General features: G+C 54.5%; 1 long non-coding RNA gene across 1 annotated transcript in view; it reads right to left on the reverse strand.

The window, feature by feature from the left end:
- Window positions 1–249: 249 nt before the first annotated feature.
- Window positions 250–9,666, reverse strand: part of LOC103669193 — a 23,479-nt gene continuing 14,062 nt past the window's right edge. Inside the window, exon 3 of the long non-coding RNA XR_570203.2 lies at window positions 250–309. This is a non-coding gene — a long non-coding RNA (uncharacterized LOC103669193). The remainder of the gene's footprint in view (window positions 310–9,666) is intronic.

The raw sequence follows: 9,666 nt of genomic DNA on the forward strand, positions 1-9,666 counted from the left end.
AGCAAGCATACACACCAACATACCAATAGGAGTCCTCTCTGGTAGTGAGATCAGATGTTCACTTTATTTTCCTTTTTATTCTTTTCTGTATTTTCTGATTTCTCAAAGAACATGTGTTACCTTCATCATCAGAAAACAAAACAATAGGGGCGCCTGGGTAGTGCAGTGGTTAAGCATCTGCCTTCGGCTCAGGGTGTGATCCCGGCGTTCTGGGTTCGAGCCCCACATCAGGCTCCTCCACTAAGAGCCTGCTTCTTCCTCTCCCACTCCCCCTGCTTGTGTTCCCTCTCTCGCTGGCTGTCTCTCTCTCTGTCAAATAAATAAATAAAATAAAATCTTTAAAAAAAAAAACAAAAAGAAAACAAAGCAATAAACTGATTTAAGATCAATGATCCTCTAAAAACAGTGACTTGGAAGACTTGAACGGCATCTGCAAGAGGCATCACAGAGAGGTTGCAAGACAAGATGTGACATATGTGAGCATGTGTCTCTGCCTCTATAAGCATATTACACCCATCTCTGTATCTCTGAGCTGGAGCTGCCCGTGGCTGGAACTACAGGTAAGCTTGGTTTCCATTTTGCACATTGGACTCTTCTGGCTTTTCTGCAAAGACTATGCATTTATTGTGAAGTTATGAAAAACAAGTCTTTTCCCACTTAAATAAGCATATTTATTCCAACCACTTCCCATCCAGAAAATATTTCCTGCTTACCTGCTACAGCCATGATAGGCCAGGAGCAGGGTTTGGGATGAGATTAATGGAGAGACAGAGAGCTGTCCCCCTTGGGTAGTGGTACAACGGGCAGAATGTATATGGAAAGAGGTCATTTCAATAGTAACACGGGTTCTTATCCCTAAATCTCAGGTCCTGCCTATATTTATGAAACTCTGTCCTAGCTCCGGCTCCACACAGAGACAGGAAGCAGCAGGGAAGTTGTTGGACCATTAATAAAAGAAGGTATTTTGGGGGTGGTGAAGAATTAGCAGCAGGCATTTGGCAAGGAAGCTTGGAGAAAAGCCATGCCTTTTAAAGGCAGCTGAAAACAGAAGCATGAGCGATCGCAAAGCAAAAGTTTAAGCAATTTCTGCAAATAGTAATACAAAGCTTCCTACAAATAAAGCCGATTAATGTGGGACAAGGTGAGTCCAGAATTGGCAGATGTGAAGGAAAGAAGCACTCTCTGAATAAACTTAGAGAGTTTTCATCAGTTCCTTGTACAGGAAGAATTATATGGCAGGTCAGAGCTTGGTATGCACAGTGGGAAGACCTAGGTTGACAAACTTCTCTGCCACACAGATGACAATGTACATTGGCAACTACTCCCTCTCCCCATATTCTGATCTAGTCGATATTGATCATATTAGTTGCTACCTCCCATGTCCATTATGAGGAATGCATGAGAAAATGTACACAAATCCCTTCCCAGAAAGCCTGGTTCAGTGAATCAGTGAAACAGGTTAGAAATGGTTACTGGAGTCTCACTTTACAGTATCCGTAGTTGTTTAATTCTGATCGTGTTTATGTTAGTAATATAGTAAGTTCTATAGATGTCATTTCTCTTCTTACATTCTCAAAATCTCAAAAGAAACCCTCCACTTAAGGGGCACCTGAGTGGCTCAGTCAGTTGAGCATCTGACTCTTGGTTTCAGCTCAGGTTGTGATCTCAGAGTCATGATCTCAGGGTCATGAGGTTGGCCCCCACGTCAGGCTCCTCACTCAGCTCAGAGTCTATTTGAAATTCTCTCTCCCTCTCCCTCTGCCCCTCCTGTTCATTCTCTCTCTCTCTCACTCTCTCTCTCTCAAATAAATAAATATATGTTTTTTTAAAAACCTCTCCACTTAAGGTCACTGCCACCCATCTGTTCTATAAGTAACAATGAGGACAGCCACCATGCCTTGGCTGTTCACTCCTCACTTTCTCCCCCAGAAAAATACAAGTTTTTAGCCCCCATTTTAGTCGGATGCTGTGACCGAGAGTCCAAAAGAGCAGGAATTCAACAGCCATCACTCCAGTCTGCCCGCCTCCTGCCTCAGCTGCCCCTTCCAGGACCATCATTGACAAGGGGAAAGATGCTGTCTCCAAGAGATATGGCTCCTTCCCGGGTCTGCAGACTGTTTGTCCCAGTTCAGTGCCTGAGAACCGCAAGGTTCTCAACATGCAGTTTGAATGAGGGAAGAAGGAAAGAAGAGATGGCTGTGTGTACGGAGTGAATGATTGATGAATGCGTGGATGGGTGGATGGATAATTGATGGATGGGTAGATGAGTAGGCAAAGTGATGGATCATGGATAAGTTGGTATTTGGATGTGTGAACAGATGGACAGGTGGGTGGGTGGGTAGATCCCAACCATGAGAAACACAGACCCTTGGCGCCTGGCAGCTCTGCGCACCCAAGAACCCCATAAGTGACAGTCACCCCACAGACCATAAGTGACAGTCACCCCAAGAACCCCATACGTGACAGTCACCCCAAGAACCCCATACGTGACAGTCACTCCAAGAACCCCATCGTGACAGTCACTCCAGGAGGCTCATAAGTGACAGTCACCCCCACAGAACCCCTACGTGACAGTCACTCCAAGAGAGCCCATACGTGACAGTCACTCCAGAACCCCATAAGTGACATTCACCCCCCAAGAACCCCATACGTGACAGTCACCCCAAGAACCCCATACGTGACAGTCACCCCAAGAACCCCATACGTGACAGTCACCAAGAACCCCATACGTGACAGTCACTCCAGAACCATACGTGACAGTCACCCAAGAGCCCCATAAGTGACAGTCCACCCCAAGAACCTACGTGACAGTCATTCCAAGAGACCGCATCGTGACAGTCACTCCAAGAACCCCATAAGTGACAGTCACCCCCAAGAACCCCATAAATGACAGTCACTCCAAGAACCCCATAAGTGACAGTCACCCCCAAGAACCCCATATGTGACAGTCACCCCCAACCCCATACGTGACAGTCATTCCAAGAACCCCATAAGTGACAGTCATCCCCAAGAACCCCATACGTGACAGTCACTCCAAGAACCCCATAAGTGACAGTCACTCCAAGAACCCCATAAGTGACAGTCACTCCAAGAACCCCATACGTGACAGTCACTCCAAGAACCCCATCGTGACAGTCACCCCAGAACCCCATACGTGACAGTCACCCCAAGAACCATAAGTGACAGTCACCCCCAAGAACCCCATATGTGACAGTCACCCCCAACCCATACGTGACAGTCATTCCAAAGAACCCCATCGTGACAGTCATCCCCAAGAACCCCACTAAGTGACAGTCACTCCAAGAACCCCATAAGTGACAGTCCTCCAAGCTCCATACGTGACAGTCACCCCAGAACCCCATACGTGACAGTCACCCCAAGGACCCATACGTGACAGTCACCCCAAGAACCCCATCGTGACAGTCACCCCAGGCGCCCATACGTGACAGTCACCCCAAGAACCCCATACGTGACAGTCACCCCCAAAGACCCCATACGTGACAGTCACCCCAGAACCCATGCGTGACAGTCACTCAAGGTAACTCATGCGTGACAGTCACCCCCACCCCATAAGTGACAGTCACTCCAAGGACCCTATGTGACAGTCATTCCAAGGACCCCATACGTGACAGTCACTCCAAGGACCCCATAAGTGACAGTCACCCCCAAGGACCCCATAAGTGACAGTCACTCCAAGAACATACGTGACAGTCACCCCCAAGAACCCCATAAGTGACAGTCACTCCAAGAACCATATAAGTGACAGTCACCCCAAGAACCCCATCGTGACAGTCACCCAGCCCCATACGTGACAGTCACTCCCACGACCCCATCGCTGACAGTCATTCCCACGAACCCCATAAGTGACATTCACCCCAAGAACCCCATAGTGACAGTCACTCCAAGAACCTATAGTGACAGTCACTCCAAGAACCCCATAAGTGACAGTCACCCCAAGAACCCCATGCGTGACAGTCACCCCAAGAACCCCATACGTGACAGTCACTCCACGAACATACGTGACAGTCATTCCCACGAACCCCATAAGTGACATTCACCCCCAAGAACCCCATATGTGACAGTCACTCCAAGAACCCCATCGTGACAGTCACTCCAAGAACCCCATACGTGACAGTCACTCCAAGAACAGAACACCTGTGCCTGCCGGGTTGAGGGGAGTGCAGGGGACCTGTGTCCTGGATTTTCCTGGACATTCCAGTTCAGGCCTGTGTCCTGGTGTTAATTATTAATAGCACCCTTTCCACTCCCAGAAATGTCACAGTTTGATGATAAATTTTAATCATCTGAGCTCATAACTGTTTGCTGAATGACTGAATGGTGCTCTATGTAATGAGTTGTAATGGGGGTGGGGGCCAAGGCCAGCCCCCAGCCCCAAGGTCAGCCGTGCCACACACTCGCAGCACAGCACCATCGGGTGCTCTGTGGGCCAGCCTCGACTGAGGCACCACAATGGGACCGCAGTCGCCAGGCTGACCTCACCAGGGCCACACCCCATGGTCACCATAGGGTTCTGGTCTCCGTGGGTCCCTAGCCGGAGCCCCGGGTGTGATCCTGACAATACAGCATGTGTGGGGACCCAGACCCTGCTCTGGCAGCCTTTGTCCCGAGGAACCACTGGAATCAGGGAGAATGTCTTGGGGAACCAGAACAGGGACCAGGGACAGGTCGGGTGACTTCTGTGCCCAGTGTCACGGGCCGGGGTCATGAGACGCCCCTGTGTCCCTCTGGGGACAGAGTGGGCTGATGGTCAGCATGACCCACCAGGGCACCCCGTAGTCACACCCTCTTCCCTGGCCACATGACACCCTGGACTCGGCCCCAGGGCCTTCCTGCTCTTCAGCGTCAGCCCAAGGACATCTGATGGCAGGGCTGCGGCTCCACCAGGGTCCACTGAGCATGCGCTGTGCCCGGTGCTTTGTGGTCGGACCGGGACCAGCCGTGTGTCCTCACCAGGTGCCTGTCCTTCGTAGGGAGATGTGGGGTCTCCTGACCACCCTGGGGGAGAGGAAGGCGGCCAGCCCCTGCCTGACTCCCAGCAGAGGACAGAAAGGCTGCCGTGGGCCAGGCGGTAGGCGCAGCTCTCTGAGGAAGGGGTGCTGGCCAGGAGGCTGCAGGACAGAGCAGGCTGCAGAGGGTGGGACCCCAGACCAGCCAGGGCCCCATCCTCGAGGGGTCCCTAGTCAGACAGGGGCTCCACCTCAGTTCTAGTGTGGACCGAGGCCCAGCATGGATGAGCCGGTGTAGACACGACCCAGAGCAAGTCGCCTGCTCGGCGTCTCTTCCCTGAGCACCCACCATGTGTGGGGCCCACAGGGGAGCAAGGCAGACGTGGCCTGCTTGGAGCACTCAGTTTGGGGACATGGAAACAAGTCTGACGAGTAATGTGGGCGGTGTGGCACAGGAGATGGGGTTTGTGCCTTGGAGAAATAAAGTGGGGTGAAGGAGCCAGGTGGCAACCGGCCGAGGGTCTCCCACCCACGCAGCTGGAGGCCAGGGGCCAGGAGGAGCCCTGACTGGGCACGGTCCCCAAAGCTGGAATTGGCTGCTTGGGGCCTCAGTTTCCCTTCTGTGCAGCCTGGTTAACAATAATGGAACCTCACCTGGAGGAGGGCGACAATCATGTTAAATGGATGTTTAGTTTGTCTCTGTGGTTAATTGTGGCTGTCGTTATCGTGCGCTGTTCCAACCCCAGCGGCCTCAGGCCAACACCCACAGCCTGCGGCTGGCTCCCCCGAGCCTGGCACCCTCACCCCAGTACAGCTGGCCTGGTGAAACCAAGAGTCCCCCGTGCCCGAAATAGCTGGGGAAACGCGACCGGCCCAGCCCCAGTAGCAGGTGCCTCTACCTCCCCAGAGGAGCAGGGTTCCAGCTCCAGAAGATTCCACAACCCAGCTGGAGAAGGGGCCTGCATCCCAGCATTAAGGTCGTCAAGCCCCTGTGCCCAGACCTGAGCCAGCCAGGGTTTGAGATCACAGTCAACAGTCAGGAGCTGTATTCAGTGGCAGAATATTGTGTTCATTCGATCCTGCCCCCTCCTTGGGATGCCCATGAACCTTCCTAAGTGCCATGCATGGAGTGCCTCTGACCATGGGACACAGGCAAACACTTGGAGCTCAGAAGGGCCCTGAGTGGGCATGGCTGGTCAGGGCTGGATGTGGGACACTGGGCCACACCTCACCAGCTGCTCCCAGACCTGGAACTCTGGGGATTGGGCCAAGTACAGAGAGTAGGGAGACATAGACCCTCACAATCACTGCCCTGTGAGCCCAGGGTCTGGGTAGCCTGGAAGCACAGCTGTCCCTCAAGAGGCCTCATGGAGTCCTTCCTCAGTAGTCAGGACCTCAGATCAGTCAGTCACTCATTGATCTGTCCATACCTCCATCTGTTTGTCCATCCATTCATCATCTATCCACCCATCCATGCATGAAGACTTCCTGAGGCTTTCTAGGGGTCCAGCCTGGGAGGGGCTCTCAGCTGTCCATGCCCCAGGAAGAGTGACGACTGGTCTAGTCAAGGTCAAAAGTGAGACCTGGAATGTACTTGCTTCACCTTTGGAAGAGGGGCTTCAGGTACCATTCACTACCTAGTCTGGCCCTGTACTGGGAGCTAGGTCTAGATGCTAAGGGCAAGAGTGGGCCAGCACGTGAGGCCTGATGACCCCCGCCTAGTGGGTAATCAAACTCTCAAGCTCCCTCCACCCCCACTATAGGCCTTCCTGATCTACCCTCCATGCTGAACTCCCTACTCTCTTCTCCACCCCCATCCTTCTCCAATCAGAGAGGCTCCCAGGACATTCCGGAGCTCTGAGGTCTTAGTGGGAGTGGGGGATGAGACCCAGTACCCAGCACAGTTACCCCAAAGATGGCAAATCCCTTCCACCAGCTCATTCTTTGGAGGCACCACCAATAACTCCCCCAACCCAGGCAAGCCAGGAGCCAGGCCTACTGGCCTCGGCCATAACACCAAGACACCTGACACACGAGATATAAAGTGTCCCATGGACAGGCCTGGGGCAAGTGCCCCTGCTCATGAGCCCGGGAGTGTGGCCCTCACCCCAACCACAGTCCATCAGCTCATCAACCACTGTTCACTCACATCACCCCTCACAATAGTGACATATGTGCCTGGCCCAGGTCAGGTCCTGGGGGTGAAGCTAGGAGAGTGAAGCTCACAGTGCAGATGAGACCCTCCTCCCCAACAAACGTTAGTGGAGAAGACAGGGAGTGGGGCATTCTGGGGGTCCTGCACAGTAGGCAAGGTGGTCTGGCAGCAGCAGCAACTTTGGTAACCTCAAAATAGGGCCTGGGGCTGGACCCCCAGGGCTGGAGACTAAGAGGTAGGGAGGGCATCCTGGGAGGCGCAGTATGAGGAAGGGCACAGAGGGGACTGTAGCACCCCTCAGCTGGTGCTCTCCAGCTCCACTGAGCTCCCTGACCCCTCCACCTTGAAGACCCCAGACTCGTCTCCCATGCCGCCTGGCCCACCACCTTGCTCACCACCCAGAAAGCCCTTGGATTCTGTGCCACGTGGCTGGGTCCGGCCTGGGAGGAAGGCGAATCAGGCGTGAGGCAGGGACCACCCGGCAGAGAGGGCCGTGCCGAGGATGCTGGGAAGCAGGCCAGGGCAGGGTCCCAGGGGCGTGCAGGAGTTCTCCAGGGGTGGGAGTGGTCAGTGCTGCAGGCAGGGGATAGACAGGGCAAGGGCATGAACACACATGCTGAGCCCAGCCAGCAGACTGGAGTGTCAGAGCCTGGAGCCTAGCAGAGGGCGGGGGCAGGGCCCTGGGAGTCCTCAGCACTGACTAGATCTTTGGTTCCAAAAGCAGCTGATCCTGAGACCCTAGTGAGTGGCCTATTGTCCCTGTAGCACTTACAAAACATGGGGACACATGGTATTCAGCTGAGCCACTCAAGGATTCTGTGAGCTGACAGCCAGGATCATCGTCCCATTCACAGGTAGGGAAGCTGAGGCTCAAAATGGTTAACATCCCAGAGAGAGCCGGGCAGCTCCTGCTTGTCCCAAGTCCCAGCCTGGGGCCTCCCACCTGATGGATGGGGAGACTGAGGCCAGCAGAGGATGGGGCCCACCTGAGCTCACACAGGGGTTGCTCTGTATAGAGAGCTGCCTTCTGCCAGGCACCAGACATGCTCACGTGGGCTGAGCTCCCTCTATCATTCCTTTACAGGGGTGCGAAAGGAGGCCCAAGAGTGGACATCGGGCTGAGCCAGGACTGCACACCCCAGTGACAATCCCTCTACCCACCGGCTGAGAGGAGGGGAAGGCCAGCAGGCAAAGAGGCCTTGGGGAGACTCTGCGGTGGGAGCCCAGATCCCAGGGTCGGGCAGGCAGGAGTCTTCACCCACATGCAGCCATTCTCTGCCCTTGACCTTGGGTGATTTGCGTCCCCTCCGTGGGCCTCAGTTTCCTCATCTGTACAAGGGGAGATAACTCGTCTCTCCCACAGGGTGGAGTGTGGGGATTCTAGCCTGTGACGTGCCTTGCCCATGGTGACCCTCAACAACCACCAGCTATTGCTGTCATCTTCTGGAGCTCTTGCCCAGGGGACACCTCTGACATGCTGTGTGACCCCGGGCATTTCCCTTCCCCCTCTCTGGGCCCCAGCCTCCCTGTCTGCTCAAGGAGAGCTGGGTGAGAAGCCCGAGGGCCAGAAACTGTGAAAATAGGATTCCTGGATGAGGGTCTGCTCAGGGAGGCCCTGGATCTGCAGGGGCAGTGAGGCCCAGGGTGGGAGCTGAGTGGGGGAGGATTCAGGCAAGGGAAGCAGAGTGGTGGCCCTGCTTGCAGCTGGCCACCTGGGAACCCCCAGGCTAAAGTTAACCCCGCGTTGGCTGAAACCAGAACTCAGGGTAACCAAAAGAGAGAAGTAAGGGAAGAGAACCCAGCCTGCAGCCAGCAGGGCGTGGGACGTGTGACAAACAGGGCCAGGTGTGGCTGGGGACTAGGACGGGGCAGTTTCAGGGTGGTAACCGGATGTTTGTGCAGCTCACAGGTGGGGGTAGCAGAGCCCTCCCCAGCCCCGCTGAGCGCCGGCCTGGTCTGGTGCTGCCCCTGGCTGCCTCCTCGAGCTCCACCTTGAGTCCTGGAATCCTGGAGGGCCAGGCCTCAAGGGATCTCAAACAGCCAGTGGTGTCCTCCACTGCCAGTAGGGCACCAAGGAAGGGATGACCAGGGTCGAGGGAATCAGCACAGGAGGAGGGAGGGCCTGGGCTCTGGAACCTAAGCCCAAGTCCTCCAGCAACAGAATGAACAGATGAGTGGGCCAGTGGGTGAGCACAAGCATTCTGACTTCCCAAGACCCCACGATTCCAAGGGGACTCAGGGAGACACAGTCCAGCCTTTCTGGAGAAATTCATCCCCTGTGTCCATGGCCTGTTAAAGCATTTCCCTTTGATCTTGGAGTCCTGCTGGTAGAAATTCATCACCAGGACTGTGCACCCTGTGGCACCTTGTGGTGGGTTTCTAACAGCCATATGTTCAGACAGCCTGATGCTCACAGCTCCAAACAGCCTCAGGTAAGTGCCGTGGGACACATAAGTGACAGTCACCCCAAGAACCCCATACGTGACAGTCATTCCAAGAACCGCATACGTGACAGTCACTCCAAGAACCCCATAAGTGACAGTC

The sequence above is a fragment of the Ursus maritimus genome, unplaced genomic scaffold (genome assembly GCF_017311325.1).
Source record: "Ursus maritimus isolate PB19 unplaced genomic scaffold, ASM1731132v1 scaffold_33, whole genome shotgun sequence".
Classification (NCBI taxonomy): domain Eukaryota; kingdom Metazoa; phylum Chordata; class Mammalia; order Carnivora; family Ursidae; genus Ursus; species Ursus maritimus.